Source organism: Panicum hallii, chromosome 9 (genome assembly GCF_002211085.1).
Source record: "Panicum hallii strain FIL2 chromosome 9, PHallii_v3.1, whole genome shotgun sequence".
Lineage (NCBI taxonomy): Eukaryota > Viridiplantae > Streptophyta > Magnoliopsida > Poales > Poaceae > Panicum > Panicum hallii.
Window position 1 is genome coordinate 43550860 of NC_038050.1, and position 17991 is coordinate 43568850.

The following is a 17991-nucleotide window of genomic DNA, read 5'->3' on the forward strand; positions in this document are numbered from 1 at the left end:
AGAAAAAGAAAGAGTGCTATTCAGTTTGAGTAAATACTCTACTTTTTAGTACCGTTGAAGGATGAAAGGATTTTTTTTGGAATTGTAATGGCTTAGGTGATCCAAAAAGATATATGTTCCTGTCTGATCTCATCAAAGAGAAAGGGTTAGATTTTATTGCTTTATCAAAAAACTGGGAGGAATACATTTATTGTCTTTGCTCAAAAATCTTTGCACCGGGAAAGAATTTTTGTGGCATTTTAAACGTCCGAGAGGACATTCTGGTGGCATGCTGTTAGGGGTAAATTTATTGACTTTTGATATTGGTGAGATTGAGGAGGTGAATATTTTGTTAGATTTAAATTAAGAAATAAGGAAAATGGTCAATTCTTGTTTAACACTATCATTGATGCTTTTAATTACAGAGAACCGGCAATGTCAGGTAGACAATTTACATGGACAAATAATCTACAAAAACAAAACTATGAAAAATTTAATAGGATTTTGGTGTGTACGGATTTGGAGTCCAAGTTTCCGCGTAGCATGGTACAACCTTTAACACGTGAAATTTCTGATCACACTCCGCTTTTCCTAAACTTTGGGGATGCATCTACATTTAGTAATCCATCTATGTTCAAGTTTGAATTGGGATGGTTACTTCGTCATGGATTCTTTGATATGGTAAGAGATATCTGGCAAAGCCTGCAGGAAGGTCATACACCCTTGGACAAGTGGCAACCAAAAATCTGACGTTTGTGACAATGTCTAAGGGGGTTGGCCAAAAATATTAGTGGTGCATATAAAAAAGAAAAAAACAGCTATTGGAGTGTAGAAAGGCCTACTAAGTAATGCTCACCTTCTGTTTGTCACTCATAATGGTGTATGGTCCAGTATTAATGATGTTAAGGTCGTTCTTGAATGCGGTCAGAAACCATTTCCAGCTATTAGTTGACTCCACTTCTGTAACCCCCCAAGCAATTGGATATATAATGTCATTGCCATCTATACCCACATCCGTAAACTACTGTCCACCATGCTTTGGCTTCTACTATCATATCCTGCCTTTAAAAACCAAGGACAACCCTCTTTGCACACAGCTTCAAGTCTGTTCTTCTCATTCCTTACTTTCCAAATAGGCCTTCTATTCTTGAGGCTGTAAGCATCCACAGCGTTTCTAAGCTCTATAACATCTGCAAAAATCATTCCAACTCTAAAAATTGGATTTGTCATATCAATATCAGCCCTGAATGTATGGAAATTAAAATTAATGGTTTCCTTCTCTTCTTGAACAGGCAGCTGCAGCTCTTCAACATCAGGTGTATCACTGTCCTCCTCGTTCTCCACTCGCTCTAGTGCAGGCCATTTGCTTTTCTTCACACACATTTGATCATGAACCGTGTCATCGACATTGTGCATATAGAGGTCATCATCATTGTCTATTTCATAATCTAAGTCAACATAAATTGGTTCTGTTTCAGAATCCTCATCTGAACCTCCACCTTGTTCACTCTCGTGAAGCTTCTTTCTATTGTCAAGAGTCACATAAGGAAACTACTCCTGTCCATCAAACAAGGGGTCATCCACCAACTTACTTTTCTGTGACTCCAACAGGTTATGATGGTCAACATATAAGAGTATGTTCTTTGCAATTTGGCTGGCTATATTCATTTCCACTATGTGAGCATCACACTTAAGAGGCCTCAATGCTTCTCCTATTGATTGGTTAGGCACACAGCAGTACCCCTTCACATAGCCTGTGAATGCAATCTGTAGTTGCTTCAAAAAATCCTCCACCCATAGCAGTGACCAAGTATCATTGTTGCAATAATCAAACTAGTCGATCATGTCATTTTAGATAGGTTATGTTTCTTCCAATCCCACAGAAAAATCCTGAATGTACCTCTACACTGAACCATTCGTCAGATGAACCTGCATTTTAGAAGTGACGAAGCATTCGTCAAACAAACTCAAACTCTTAATTCATTTACAAGGCCAGTACATGGTGTTTCAGTAGTTGATAGCCTTTGATAGGCTGTTGCATTCCTAATTACTAATTAAGACTCCTATCCAACTCTAATTGCACCATAATTCGCGGATCAAAATTGTTGATTTCATCATGAAAACGATAGATGCAGTTGGACTAACCGTAATCCGGAGGAAGGCCGCTGGGTTCACGCCACCGCGGTTCCATCTCCAGTGAGGGGAGGCGAATAATGTGCCTCCAGTCTGACTTTCGATCGCCTTCGGATCACTCCGACGACCCCGATGCTTCCACCTTAACTGAGTCGATAACGGAGCCACAAACAGAAAGCAGAGAGTTTTCCACATATATCGCTGCAGAGACGTGATGCCATCTCACATCCCCCTTAACCCCTCCGTTGGCGTTTGGTTCATGGGATACAAGGTTATGGGAAGGACATACGATAAACCTCGTATCCCAGCCCGGTCAGGAGGGTAGATTAGGAGTTGGATAAGGTTCGAGTAAGGTAGCTTACAGGCGACGGGGAGAACTGGGAATCTTGGCCAACGACTTGATTCCGGCAGAGTGGAGATCGATCCAGGCGACATGGAGCTCAATCCGCTCAAGATGGATATCATCTTCAACACCCGCGACCTGGTGACGTTCCTCGCAGCCATTGATGTAGCCCTCCGCAGCACTGCAGCATGGATTGTCGAGCTGCTGCTCACCTCCACGCTCGAGCTGCGCATGCCCCACGGGACCACCGGAGCGGGCAGAGTCTTCGAGCTACGCGACTTGAGGCCCTGCTAGAAGATGCAGGCTAATGTTCAGACTCGCCGGCCATCGTGAACCACGAATCACTTTTTGTCTAGTTGCTGGCCGATGCAAGCAGCTTTTTGCTTGGTTTCTAATTGGATCCGATCGTCGTTGGCTGCTAGCTGCTTATTAGTCATTAGGTCTGCTTCTTTCTTTTCTTTATTTTTTTTCTTTTGAGATTTCCTAATCCTATAACCATCTTGGACCGTACATTAGCGTATTTTGCAACTTAATGTATGGTCTTGTTACAATTGTAACTTGTTGGACCAAAGTGAAACAATAATACAACTTCATGTATGGTGCATGCACTTTACTCTAAAATTTTCATGTGGTATTTGAAAAAGGGGTTATCCTTACAAAGGATAATCTAGCTAAGTGAAATTTGAATGGGAACTAATGTTGCAGCTATTTTAGTAAGGAGAAAACCATTAACCATATCTTCTTTGAATGTAGTTACGCCAAATTTCTTTGGAGTGCTTTTTATATAGTGGTTGGTATTGCTCCACCAACATCAATGAATAACTTGTTTAATTGGTTTATGGGTAAGGCAAGGGGGACAAAAGACGAACAATAGCTTGCTGACAGGAGCGGGCGCTTTATGTTGGGCTGTATGGCTAATGAGAAACGATGTTGTTTTTGGTAAAAACCAACCAGAAGCCTTTTTTTTGCAGGTTCTATTTAGGGGAACCTATTGGCTCCGATTCTGGACTCAATTGCAGTGACATGAAGCCTAAAAGTACTTGGTTAAGGCTTGTCGTACATTGGAGATGACGGCTCTACACTGTTTTAGTCCCCATGGATGGCAGTTTCATTTGCTAATTTGTGTTTGTGTTGGAGCTTTTGTTAAATTCAACTTTTGATAGTAACGTTTGATAAACATTTGTAATAAGTGTGGACTGATTCCTTCTCTTTGAGAAGGTTGAAGCCAGATTTTCTTCCATTATCTAAAGAAATATCGAATTGATGTGCAGGCCGAGATTCTTAGACTTCTCTGAAAATAGGGGAGAAGGTACATATATATACACACTGCATCCCGTTAGCCTTCAGACAAAGTGTGTGCACGCACTTGGGATTCTTCCCAAACACCTAATAAAAATTAGAAAGCTGTCGGTTCTTCGCATCCGGTAAAATACGATTGTTAAACTATACTATTCATCTCGTCGACAAAAAATTTTGGATTGTGTTCTTCATAACTTATGGACGAAATAGCGAAATGGAGGGAGTACTTTGTCTTTGACGATTGTCAGGTCCCAATTCTCAAATTTGAAACCGAGTTGCTCGCTTAAAGGTCTGATCGGAACTGCTGCACTATCTCTACGTGACGAATCCTAGCCTGCGGACAGTTCTCGGGCAAGTATTGGGCCACATCATCTTGTTTTTTCCTGCGGTTGGATTTTGATCCGGCCGTCCAAAAGCAAGCACAACATCATGTTTCCAGAGCCTTCACGAATCCATGGGATATTTAACTTTTTACCATCATTCTGTATAGCACATATTCAAATACCAACTTTAGAATGGCTCCTACAAAATTGCTACTTGAGAGAGAAGATAAGGTTTATTTTTGCAAAATTTGCTTACATGACAGTCCACGTCCATCGTCCAGCATGGAGGAGGCACATGAAAAGATCTCGGTGTCCCTCCCTTATCCTTTTGAGCACCGCTAGCCAGCCTAGCTCCCCCCGACTGCCCATTCTTCACCTCCTACTCCCCTTTCTTCTTCCTCCCATTCGTGGACGGCGGCAACGAGATTGACGACGGATGAAGTGTGGGAGCAGTGGGTGCTGGCCTATGGATCCAAGGTAATTGTTCCATCCGCTTGGCATGTTCATCCCGATTGGTGTGGTTTGCAGTGGCTACGAGCTAGGGTTAGAGTTTGATGGTATATGGTTTTCGATTTTTGTGGTCTTAGCAATTTGATGGGCTTATTTTTCTTCTCAACCGTAGGGCCGTGTTGATGTAGATAGTGGGGAATCGGATCTGCAAGCCATGAAGTTGACTGGTTGCCCCCCTGGTAAGCCGATTACGCTTGATTAACTGATATGCGGTGTGTGTGTGTGTGTGTGTGTGAGTTTTGGGGTTAGTTCAGTCCTAACTCCAGTGTTTGTGATTTTTCTACTCTCTGTATTATGCCAGGATTGAACCTGGCCACGCGTTAAATGTGATAAATATTGTGCTAGTCTTGACTATGGTTGGAATGAACTGAATTCTGGAGTCAAGAATCCGGCTCCCTGTATCATCGTGATAGTCCTTGGATCAAGCGTTGAACTCATTTCAGAGATAATATCACAATCATACATCGCAGTAAGGTCAAACATGGGTTTAATTATTACATAAATCCGTAGAATCTGCAGTAGGAGATCCATTATAAGCCTCTTGGGCTAAAGCATTAAAATAGAAAGCAAGAAACCGTAGCTAGACTTCTGGCCTATCCTTCATCTTATGGAATCTCCACCACAGGCAAACTCGAGCATAGCACGGGCTTCAGTCGTACCATTCGTCATCGTTGGGGTCGAACTCCGGGTCGGATCCTGCATCGTACCAGGCTATCCCCAAGGAATGAGATAGGTCCACATCACCATCCGTATGCAAGCTTTAAGGTGGACTATACTAAGAGTATAACAAATGTTCAAGGAATAAAGCTGGGATTTCATATACACAAGCAGAATCAAGAGTAAATCGCATCCAAACTTCCTTAGACTCGGGCCAATCCGGCATCCCGGGTTCCTGGTCTACTCACACCTCCCAAAACCACCAAGTCGGTGTGAGAACTCCCACTCCTTGTACCTCTGCTACCCTAGGCAGGCAGTATCCACTAGAGGGAGGTAGAAACATGAGTAACACTAACTAATAAGAGCAACAGAAGAGTAGGGTTGTCCATGATCGATGACGCAGCTATACATATAGTTTTAATCCTGCGGGGGCTGTACACCCAGACCCACTCGAATCGAAGCTAGCCAGGAATCAGCCAACTGGACGACGAGACATCGGTCTACTAAAATAGAAACTAGTAGCCTCGGTGCCATCCGGCTTTCCTGGGTCTTGGGCGCATCCTCCCGCAAGAAGTTGCCCCAGGATTGTGAAGCCTCCCTTGCATCTCGGGGAACGTGAGGCCAGCACCTCCTCCCCCTACACTGATACTCGATCCTTCTACCGGCTTGGTACCGTACTTGCTAGCCCCAGACCGGACCCACCGCATAATGGGTAAGTGGTGTGCACGCTTAACATAGTCCCACAAATCATAGTTTCTCTCATCCGGTCCTCAGTTGCCGAAGCGAGCATCTTCGTCGCATGCGTCTCCACCGCAGTGGTCTGCAGCTGCATCCATTACGGGTGCCCCCAACTCCTCAACCAAGTAACCACAAAGTTGTAACCCACAGGTACTCCGTAGGGTGTGCCAAGATACACACCCCAAGCTCTCGATCCAAGATCGAGTTAAGTTCGCTCGCTTCCGGCTAAAAAGCCCTATGCACCAACTCCTTAGAAGTGTATCTCCACTCACGCTAAGACTATCCATCCATTCCCACACATACACATCCAAAGCATAGCAAGGCATCTCATATTTATCAAGTGTATAGGATAGCAAAGAATTCAGGTAAATAAATAGGCTATGCAAGCTACATCAGGGAGCAATAGCATATCTAGCAAGCAATGCCTAATAGGTATTCAAATTGAAGATGGGCATGAACCTAGCAGCTCTTCATAGTCTTCCTAGGCCTTCGGGTAGTCCTAGCCGTCGGTCAGCTCCTTGTAGACGGGTCCTATTCATAAATACGTATAAGGGCGAGGCCAAAGTGCAAAAGTGCATGAAAGTACCAAAGAAGATTCAAATCACCATAAAGACTATCTATCGTGTAGATCATGATTTTAGATGAATTATGAAACTGATTTCACAATTTTTGGAGATCCGGTTGATTTATTATGAATTGTCTAAGGAAAAAACTGTTTCTAAAATTAATAAATGATTACTAGAAAAGAAAATCACTCGGTAGTGATACGGGACAACACCAGAGCATGCCACGTGGCATGCTGACACGGGGTTAGTACCTGCAACCGTCAGCAGTGGGCCCTGTTATCGTTAGTGTTGACTGGTCAGCAATTGATCAGTCAACGATCAAAGGGGTCAAAGGTCAGGCGGGGCTCGGGCCCACGGATCAGCCACCGAGCGTCGCTAACATGCTAGGCCCGCATGTCAGCATGGTTCAGACAAAAGAAAAAGATAGGGGCGGCTATGGTTCAACGAGCCGATAGCGTTAGGCGAGCTCGGCTGGCCCAACAGGCTCATGGCTCGGCTTGGCCTATGGCTAGCAAACTAACTCAAGCTTAGGCAGGCCGGCTTGGTTCGTGGCTTAGTGGGCTGGCTCGGGAGCTTTTGACAGGTCGGCTTGGTTCTCGGCTCACAGGCCAGCTTGCTAGGGCGGCACCTTGTCTTCTAGCCCCACAACACTGCGGCCGTGTTAGGCTAGTGTGGACATCTTTCCCCTTCTCTCTTTCCTTTTTCTTACGTGGCTGGCCCACGTGTCAGGCGCCTCCTCCTCACTCTGCCAGGTGGGGCCCGAGTGTCAGCCTCTGGGCGGATCTGGTGCGGCTCGCGCTGGATCCAGTGCGATGGTGCTTCTGTGTGTGCATGCATGTGCCTAGGAGAGTGTGTGCGTGGGGACGCACGCGAGGCGCTCGGCAAAATGCCGTAGTGGCACTCCCGTGCGCCACGCCATGGCGTCACGGCACAAGGGCGTGGTCACCATGCACGGCACGGGCATGGAGAAGGGATGGCAAGGCTCGGTCCGGCAAAGGCGAGGCCAGGCAGGGTGGTTCAAGTGTGCATCTGTGCGCGCGGGATCCTGGTGCTCCAGGCTCACGGCGGTGCTGGGGCTGCAATGATGTAGATGGTGGTGACGGCGGCTCATGCACAAAAGGTGTGGCACGAATGCTGGGCACAAGGGGACAGGGTACCTAGGGCTAGCTAGAGGATGGCTCATCAGCGGCGTGAAGCTCACACCGGTAGCACAAGTGTATGGGAAGGGGCGGTGGCACCTACCGGCGGGCCGAACGAAGGGGCCGCGCCATGACGAGTCGAAGCAGGCGGTCGGGGCTGTGTGGTGCCAACCAGCTACGTCGGTGGAGACGTACGAGCGCAGGCGTGGTGAAGCTCCAATGGCCGGCGTCCTTTTCCTTGTGCTCCTCCTCTTCTCCCTCTCTCTCTTTTAGGTAACAGCAGCGGATGAGGGGAAACCCTAATTGGGGTGCTACGGTTGTGGCGGCGGCTGAAGCAGGTGTTTTATACGTGGTGGCAGGGCTCGATTGGGGGCACGGACGTCGAGGATTGGCCGGCAAGGCTCGGTGCGCACGTGGAGTTTACGTGGCGACATCGCACGGGCGCTAGGGTTTGGTGATGGGGCGGTCAAGGGCGATGGCGCGGGGTCACGTGGCTAGGCCGTTGCGCTCCCTTGTTGCTGAGTAGGGCAGGCACAGCGCGGGTATGACAGCATCGTGGGAGAGAGCGGAGGGGAGTGGGTGAGATGTTGGGGAGAAAGCTGACACGTGGGGACCACCTGTCAGTGGCTCGGGCAGGGGAAAGGGTAGAGGGTTGCGTGTTGTGTGCGATCAGTGCATCCGAGCTGGGCTGGGCCAGTGTGTGGGCTGGCTTGGTGGCGTGTGCTAATGGGCCGTTAGCAGGCCATGGGTGGTGGACGAGCTTGGCAAGCTGGGGTGGCGAGCTGGGCTGGTCCGGGCTGGACTGAGGTTTAGGTTTAGGTTTAGGTTTTGAGCTGGGCTGAGCTGAGTTAGGGTTAAGGTGGGTAATGGGCCGAGTTAGGGTTGGTTAGCATTTGAATTCAAATTCGAAGGGCACACTTCAAATTGAATTCCACCTAATTTCACTCAAACAAATAAATCTAATAGAACAAATTCAAAAAAACTCCAAATAACTCCAAATATATCACATTAACAATATAGTCCTTCATAACAAGTTTTATTTTGCTCGGAATTTGTGATAGGAAGAGTCCAAACTTATATGAGATCCTAGCTATAAGAACAAGCACGAAAAAGTTTTTGAAATTCTTGACTTTTGGACTAATAACATTCTAGAAAAATTTCGGGATGTCACAGACTCCCCCCCTCACAAGAATCTCGTCCTCGAGATTAAAGGCGTACCTAGGTCTTGAAAGGTCAAGCAGCTCCAGGATCAAACAAAACAAAGCTTGAAGCCTCCGATTAGGCACTCACCAGTCACAATGTTGTGTGCAACCCTAGCCTCCTTCTCTGTCAGATGAGTGAGTCAGCCACGATCGGCGGTGCGCGGTGTCTGAGCTGGCTTCTTTGCAGAACTAGGAGCTCGGGCTGGAGTGGGGTTCTTCTTGTCGGGGCACTCATAGGACTTATGGCACGGCTTGTTGCAGGTGAAGCAGACGAATGGGGTGGTTACGGTGTTAGCTCTCTGCACCGTCTGCTGGCAGTTGTAGCCCCCCCCCCCTCCCTAGGTCTGTCCTCCAAAGGTGCTGTTGCCTGAGTAGTGGCTGTTTCCACCACCGAAGTCCCTGTTCAGGTAGCTGGGGCCTAATCGGAAATTGTTCCTGGGTGGACATGGTGGTGCATTTCCGGGCTTCTAGGAGGTCGTGTCATGAGTCCGGTACTCGATCCTCCTCTTCTTGTCATGCTGGCGATCCTCCCAACCTATACTCTCCCTTTCCACAGCTATGGCACGGTTGACCAAGCTGTGGAGTGATGGGTAGTCACATCCCATCACGATCTGTCGGATGCCGTGCTATAGTTCGCGGAGGAACCAGAATTGTTTCTTCTCGTTGGTGTTGGTGTCGTCTGGGGCGTCCCTCATCATCTTGGTGAAGTGTCATTCATACTCCTCCACCCTCATTGTACCCTGAGTCATGGTACGGAATTCTTGGGCCCTCTGGATGAGCACCTGCCGGGGCACATGCTGCTCATGAAAGGCTCCTGCAAACTCATCCCAAGCGATGGTTGCTATGTTTGCGTGGGAGTCACAGTAGCTGTCCTACCATGACTTAGCGAGTCCCTCAAGCTGGTGAACGGTGAGTGCGATGAACTCCTCGTCGGTACAGTCAGTGAGGTCTAGCTTGGTCTCGATCACCCTCAGCCAATCGTCGGCATCCATTGGATCCTCTGAGTAGCTGAAGGTCAGTGCCTTCAGGCGGATGAACCTCTCGGTCTTGCGCTAGAGGTCTTCTTCTGGTGGGCCATGTTGATTGCCACCATTGTTGCGATGGTCGACAGCCTCAGCCAAACGCTGCAACAGCTGGGTTTGCGCGGCCATGATCTTAGTGAGGTTTTGTGGCAGCGGTGGTGGCACTTGCTGTTGGCCATTGTTCTGGCCTCCACGCCTCTAATGCTGTGTGGGTTTAGCTTTGATCTCCTCGTCGACTTCCTCCTCAGCGTCATCCTCCACGAGGGCTTGTCCAACGGGGTGTGGTGCGGCTTAAGCAGCGGGGGCTCTACCCCTTCCACGATCCACGGCTGGGACCGGTGCTTGAGGTGCATGTCCGCATCCACGGCCAGTAGAACGACCGCGTCTACATGCTACGGTAGCAACTTCCTCCTGAGCAGCTTGCTCAAAGCGTGTGATCAAACGGTTGGATCTCCAGATCGACATTCTTCTGTTCAGTTGCAAGTGGTGGTCAACTAGTTAGCAACATCACTCACCACAAGGAAGGGTATAACTCAAATACACACAATGCAAATTCACTCAATAGAAAAGGAACATAAAACCATAAAAAAACATAAGATCCAACATTCACTCAGTCAGCAGCACAAGTCATACACCCTTGTTATCTCGAGGTTACGACCTTGTTATCTTGAGGTTACGACCAAACCTTGCAGATAACACACTACTCATGCATCTAAGGATACATCGTGGAAGCTTCAAAAGAGGGGGCTGATATACCCAGACATTGAGTACTCAACTCCTAGTACTACTGTCGGCATGTAACATCAGCAAACAGACTTGACTCACGACAACTCAGTCGGGATGGGTCATCGGTTGACTAGTTCACAACCTACAACCTACTTTTATTCGTGGGTCTCCATCACATGCTCTAGTCCCTAGAGCGGTGAGAGTTCTTGTGTGCCCGCACCATCTAGCACTTCTTGGGGTGGCCCTCGTTGAGGGTGGTGGCGGTCTTCAGTTCTTCTTTAGTCTCATCTGAAGGTGGTAAGTGCTTGAGTGGGTACTCCTCCATGCAGAGCTCTGAGGGTATTAGTGTGAAATCCTCCTTCCTGATGGCTCGCTAGCATTCCTCTGGTAGCTTGTTTAGTAGTTCCTGGATTTCATCCACTCGGATTGCATCAGCTTCCCTCTAGGACATCAGGGTGCGGTCAGCTTTGTCCTGCATTAGCTCCATGGTGGCTAGGTATGCCCTCTCCTTGCGCTTCATCTTGGCCTTGAGCTTCGTAATCTCTGCCTCTGCCTAGACAAGCTTACTTTCCATGGCTATTCTCTAGGAGGTCTCCTTGTTGAGCTGTCGGGCTAGCATGCGCTAGGCCAATCTGGCACGATGTGCAGTCTCAGTCACCCTTTGAACGTCACTTTCAAAAGCCTGGTTATACGGTGGGCCTCCATAGCGGTGTCCATTCTGTGCATACACGTAAGAGTGGTGCTAGTGTAGGTGAGAGAATGAGCAAAGGTGGGGGAAGTGAGTCAAAGTACAGGGAGAATATAGTTCAAGGTAGTATAATAAGCAGACAGAATTGTTTAGATAGTCCAATGTCTATCAACCACATCTATGGCTCGTGCTACGGTCAAGTATGGCTCTGAGACCAACTAAAACGAATTGGATTCTCGAGTTGAGAATCCGACTCCCTGTATCATTGTGATAGTCCTTGGATCAAGCGTTATCACATACAGAACACATTTCAAAGGTAATACCATAGTCATACATTGCATTAAGGTCAAATATGGGTTTAATTATTACATAAATCCATAGCATTTGCAATATGAAGTCCATTGCAAGCCTCTTGGACTAAATCGTTCAAACAGAAAGCGGGAAACGGTAGCTAAGCTTCTGGCCCATCCTTCATCTTCTAGAATCTCCACCACAAGCAAACTCGAGCGTAGCACGGGCTTCAGTCGTACCATCCATTGTCGTTGGGGTCAAACTCCGAGTCGGATCCTGCATCATACCAAGCTATCCCCAAGAAATGGGATAGGTCCACGTCACTATCCGTAAGCAAGCTTGAAGGTGGACTATACTAAGGGTATAATAAATGTTCAAGGAATAAAGCTGGGGTTTCCCATACACATGCAGAATCACGAGTAAATCTCATCCAAACTTCCTCAGACTCGGGCCAATCCGGCATCCCGAGTTCTAGTCTACTCACACCTTCCAAAACTTTCAAGTCAGTGCGAGAACTCCCACTCCTCGCACCTCAGCTGCCCCAAGCAGGAAGTATCCACTAGAGGGAGGTAGAAATATGAGTAACACTAACTGATAAGAGCAAAATAAGAGTAGGGTTGTTCATGATCGAGGACGCGGCTATACGTATAGTTTTCACTGTGAAGGGGTTGTACATCTGACCCACTCGAATTGAAGCCATCTTGGGATCAGCCAACTGGACAATGAGACACCTGTCTATTGAAACAGAAACTAGTAGCCTCCGTAACATCTGGCTTTCTGTTTGCACTTCTTAGCATATACGAACAAATCCGCAAGTGCACGAATACCGATGTAGCTTTCTCCAGGGAGTTTACCTGGGATATCGAATCCAAGGAACGATAAGCGCAACCAGACCTAGATCTATTAAACTGGACTCACCAAGGGAGAAGAGGTAAGAGGGTAGAGTGCTTAACTTCAGTGAGCCAACTCGTTACCCAGATAACTTGCTATCTACTAGCTTGATCTGCTTTGGAGGCTGGAAGAGGAAGGTCTTCAGAAAGCGGTGAGAGGGGATTCCAACGGCAACCTGCTACTACTGCTACGAAAACACCCGAACATGGTGGAGTACAAGGGACAGACAGGGCTGTCACCACCTGCCGCCTACCATACTATTCCATGGGGTCAAACACAACCCAAGGTAACTATCAAGTCTAAGCACCACGCCTAAACTATCAAGTCACTGACTTCCGCCTCATTTTAAGGCTAGAAGAAACCTCAAATGGATAGAACTTGCTAACCATGCAGATAAAAGATCCCGTAGATCAATGAAAGTAAATAAAAAAATTTGCTGAAAGTCAGAGAAGAACTAGCGAGGCACTGAAGATAAACGAGGAACTTACTTGAATAAGCTTTATTCCTCCAAGGTGGGTACAGAGTTGGAGTAGGACCGAGGGAACTCAGCTCCTCTCCTAGCTTGGCTCTCACCCAAGCTCTCACCTCACTCTCTCTCTATTCTACACTAAGGTAGAGTGACTAAACCAAGAACTCAACTTCTCTCCAAGGATGTTGTGTTGAGAGTTGAGGTATGGGCAGCTATTTATAGCTATTCAAGGTCGGTACTTGGACATGTGCTTAGCTTCCACGCAAGTATGGTGGTGTGTAACTTCCATATGAAGGGGGGGCACATGGCACTCTAGGTTCAGGCCAGCCAGCCTCTCCTAGGCCAGCCGGCCTTGGAATGTTGCCGCGTGTCACCGCCCTTCTCGTGGATGCTCCTGATCTTTTCCTGAGGTCAATAGTGGTTGCGCGGTTTGAGGCTTGACCATTAGAGGCCAGCCGGCCTGGTCAATCGACCGCCAACACACCCCCACACCTAGACTTTTCTCGTCCCGAGCAAAAGGGTTCAATTAGATCCAGAGGATCGAGCGAGTCTAGGGTCATGAAAACCAAGGTGTACTTGAGAATGTATTTCGAAGCTTTTTCCTCATACCTTGGATTCCTAGTTGCTAACACCTTTTCCTCTAACTATTGGTCCTCAGAACAAATCCTCGTGAACATGATTCCTCTTGTTCTCAGTACTTGGAGATTTTTGCAGGATTTTCAAAACTTGGAGGCATAATCTCATTCTCTCAAAACCACTTAGTCGCTCAAAGTGTTTGGACCTCACTGGGGCTTTTCATGAAGCCTCTCCTTCTTCTAAAAGTTTCTATGTAGGGCTTAAGGTAGGGACTGAGATATGCTTATCTTTTACCACCTATGTTGCAAGATCAAAAGGCTTGTCTCTGAAGAGGTTATGCCACCCGAGGACTTTGGTCAAGTGCAAGTGAGTATGGAGAATGAATGTCCTTGATTGGTATTTGATTCTAACCTCTTCCATCTTCTCCTTCTATTTTTTTACTAAGCTAGATAGTTACTTGCTTTCTTTTTCTTTCCGGGGGATGGAGAGCTGCTTGAGAACCAAAATTCATGGACTTTGTTTGATGGATGTGTTCATGTATTACCAAAGTACCAGGATGCATTACCAAACTTCAAAGGCAATGGTGTTTGATCAAGCTCAAGGTGTAAATGATAGCTTTGTGGGTTCAACTATATCAGGGGTGTATGTGTATGGCTCTGGATAGGATTTTGTAAGTATGAACTAGACTTGCCTCACTCTTTTTTTTTCATAAAAATTCTCCAAGTCTTTGAATTAGGAAAGATCATGCCTCACAAGTCATTATATCATGAAGGTCCATAAAGCAAAAGATCAAGTAACTCTATCATGAATTTCCAAAGGCAAAGAGTACTTTGCATACGAAATAAAACTTAAATACTCTTTTGATAAATATGCAAAGATTTCATCTCTTCCTAGGTGGTTTATTCAAATTTTAGTTTCATTAAATCTGGTGTGCAATTGAATCAAACCTAGGAGGGGAGAAGTCAAGGGGGTTCCAAACCTCCGTGTGAAGCTGGGACTCACCAGGCGGCTGACAGGTGGGTCCAACCTGCCTGGTGTAGGCCGGCCGGCCTATTCTTGTGGCTTGACCCTCAGGTTCAAGTGCGAAGCGAACAGGCTCGGTCCTAGAGTACTAATGCAACCTGCACTTGATCGTTCTGGCACGGGTACAGGCCGGCTGGCCTGGGGCAGGCCACCCGGCTCAGGTTTGCTTCATTTTGTGCTTGTCTTCATCCAGAGACTCGTTGGCATGCTGTTTTCTCTGTTCTCTATCCACTTAACCGAAGATCAGAACAGGGGTGTGGTTGGCACAGAAGTGTGCACCAACCACTAGAGACATGGTGTTAAACAAGCAAACCTTTTTATTTTATTGAAACTAAACTGGGGTGCTGCTGGAATTATAAAGTTGGAAACAAAATTTGGAAAGGGAAAAATTAAAATTCAGCACATATTCCTAAACTATCCTACACCCTCTAATCTCTCAGGTTCGGGGACCAATAGAGGTCCTCATTCCCGGTCGCCTTCGCAAGGCGCTTGATCTTGGAGGAAATGGCTTTGTGAAGGGTATCCACCTTGTCATCGAGATCCATGCGCTCGATCTCGGACTCGGCCACATGCTCATCCATGTTGTTCAATCTTAATTTGAGCGTGGCAAGCTGCTCCCTTAGCTCCTTGATCTCATCACTCTCCTCCTCCTCATCACTATTGTTCGTGTATGCCCAAATCTCAGGAGGGCCCAAGATCAGTGCTGGCGAACAAGTGCACTGCACCGACTTCGGTTTGGAGTCAATAGACTCCTGTTCTCCATGATCCAGCGGGGGTGAGAGCACCTTCCCGATGCCCACTTATCCACGCATGCGGTAGCGTGGCGAACTTGGGCTGGTGTAGTCCAGCGACTTGGGCTCCACCATCTGTAGAGCAGCAACTCGCGCCACACGCCCTCCCGAAGAAGAAGGCACAAGGTGCTTGCTGATTGCTTTCCTAGGGGACAAAACCCCCGTGGTTGGGCATGTCGGCGTGCGCGCTCTGGTGCGTGCATTGGCCCCCTCCTCTGGGCTCTTGGAGGGGAACCCCGCGCTAGATGGTGATGGGCGGTGCGAAGGCAACGCCTGTAAGGCTGATGCCTCTGGTTTGCAGGCGGTGAGGTGAAGGCCTCGGGCATTGCCAAGGGTTCAATGATGCGGACGCTGTCAGACCTAGGTACACGGGACTGTACACATGGCATACTTCTCCTTGGATATGGGATGGGATCTGGCCCATACCTTACATCTGTTGTAACTATTCCTAATGTAGTAGGATTACTCGTACATTAGTGAAACTAGTCGGACACAGTAGGAAACTACCCGAGAAGTACTCGGGTGGGACTACCGGGCTTGTACGCGACTAGGACTTCCATGTAAACTTATCCTCCCGGACTATATAAGGGTGGACAGGTATCCCCTCGGGGACAATCATTATCAAAGGCAATACAAACCACACAGGACGTAGGGTATTACGCTCTCGGTGGCCCGAACCTGTCTAAAACCTTGTGTTCCTTTGCACCTTCGAGTTCCTAATCTCAGCAACACCCTACCTACAAACTCACCACCTCGGGGTATCCCTCGGTGGGCGTGGCGATAAAACACTGACAGCTGATGCGCCAGGTAGGGGTGCTCATCGAAGATCCATCGGAGAACTCGATGGTGTCGTTCAACTTCACCAACGTTGTGCTCGATAAGGGCACAACTTTCATCTTCAGCTCCTAGATCTGCATCGCTGACGATTTGGGTGGCTTGAACAGCCACTGGCCAACTCCAAGGGGCTGGAGGCTTCTTCATCAACTTCAAGCAGCGATCTAGATGACTCATCGACAACCTCGATGACATGCTGCTTCCTAATCTGGCCCAGCAGATTGAAAAGATGTCCATTTTCAACGTAACTTCCACTCGTGATACACCAGATCTACTCGGGTCGGATTCAAACCAATCTAAAAATGCCTCACAATCTAAGTCCCTCTCCGACTTGGAGGAGGATTTGGATCCGCTGCTCAAGATCAAGGACGTGGGTGCCATCGCTTGCCGGGTGGCCCCCGTTTTCGACCTCTACTCGTATTCCAACGAAGAGTACTCCCCGTGCAGCGCTACAACTTCAAGCCGGACTCAAAAAGGACTCAGAGACAAGGGAGCTACCATTTGTCGGGCGGCCCCGACCCTTGAAAACCACTCGCAACCTGACGGCCACATCGAATCTTTTTCTGGTAGCTTTCTGGGTTTAACCATTACTTCAACACCACAAGGATGTTTCATGTACTGGAAGGGCTTTGAGCCCTCCGAACTACTCGACTACGAGTCCCACCTTGTGGCCTTCATGCAAGAACTACCCTTCTAAGAGGGTAGACCTCTTTCTCCTATCGCGGAAGAAGGAGAAAGTAGCATAGAGCTACTCGAGTACAGCCTTAGGGCTAACCACTCGCTGGATCGTCAAGTCTGCATGGCCTCCCTTCACAACGCAGAGGAAGATGAGCTGGGCACCCAGTACAACAACGAACAACTCGCTGACATCTCAGCTAACGAGGCCACAGCTGACGCTCCCTAAGATGAAGACGAGGAGCACTGTCGGATCCGACGCGCAAAGAACGCCAAGCGTGCTCAACGCAGGCGCAATGCGCAGAATCGCGTCCGTGAACTAAGGGATCTTAACTATGCTTTTGCAACAGTCACGGATCGTGAGTACCATACGCTGATTGGTGCCATAGCAAAAGCAGCACTACTAGCTCAACAACTCCCAGCTAATCCTCAGATACAAAGGCTGCAGTACTTGACCCAGCGTGCGCTCGTGCAACTCGATGGGCAACATCCAGTATCCTCCACTCGAAATCAGCTCTCGAGATCTGAGCACCATGGTGATACCGCGCTGGTTAGTCGCACCCCTAGAGGAGGCCACGGGAGTCGGAGGAACGACAACTACCAGTGAAATAAGGGCCACCCATCCGCGCGTGGCAATAATGAACAAGAAGTACAACAACCCGCTCGCAACTAGGTAGGGCAAAGCACCACAGCTAAGATCCAGTTGAGGCCAACCTCCATGATGCTCCCACGGTCGACCTCAGGTAGAAGATCAATGAGGGCCGTGACGCGCGGCTTGTTATTGAAGCGAGGAGAAGGGACCGCCCCGGCAGGTACCACGAGACAATGACAGTGACCGTTTCCCTGCCTTGACCACCAGCATCACTGACAAGTCCTACCCCAAGGACTTCAAACCAGTTAGAATCCCCAAGTATGATGGTAAGCAGGACCCACACTAGAGTCTTCGTTGCTACTCCATCACCATTGAAGTTTCAGGGGGATCCAACTCTACAAAAGCTCTCTACTTCCCGGTGGCTCTGGAGCCCGCGCCCCGCACGTGGCTTGAAAGCTTCAAGCCAAACTCCATCGACTCGTGGGAGGACCTCAAGCGGGCTTTCATCGACAACTTCCAGGGTT

The 17991-nt window shown here is 48.1% G+C and overlaps 1 long non-coding RNA gene across 1 annotated transcript; it reads right to left on the reverse strand.

The window, feature by feature from the left end:
- Positions 1-711: 711 nt before the first annotated feature.
- LOC112873897 lies at positions 712-2785 on the reverse strand. The gene is made up of 2 exons (XR_003224847.1): positions 2125-2785; positions 712-1908 (listed from the first exon to the last, which is right to left on the reverse strand). It is a non-coding gene; the product is annotated as an uncharacterized LOC112873897 (long non-coding RNA).
- Between the last annotated feature and the right edge of the window lie 15206 nt (positions 2786-17991).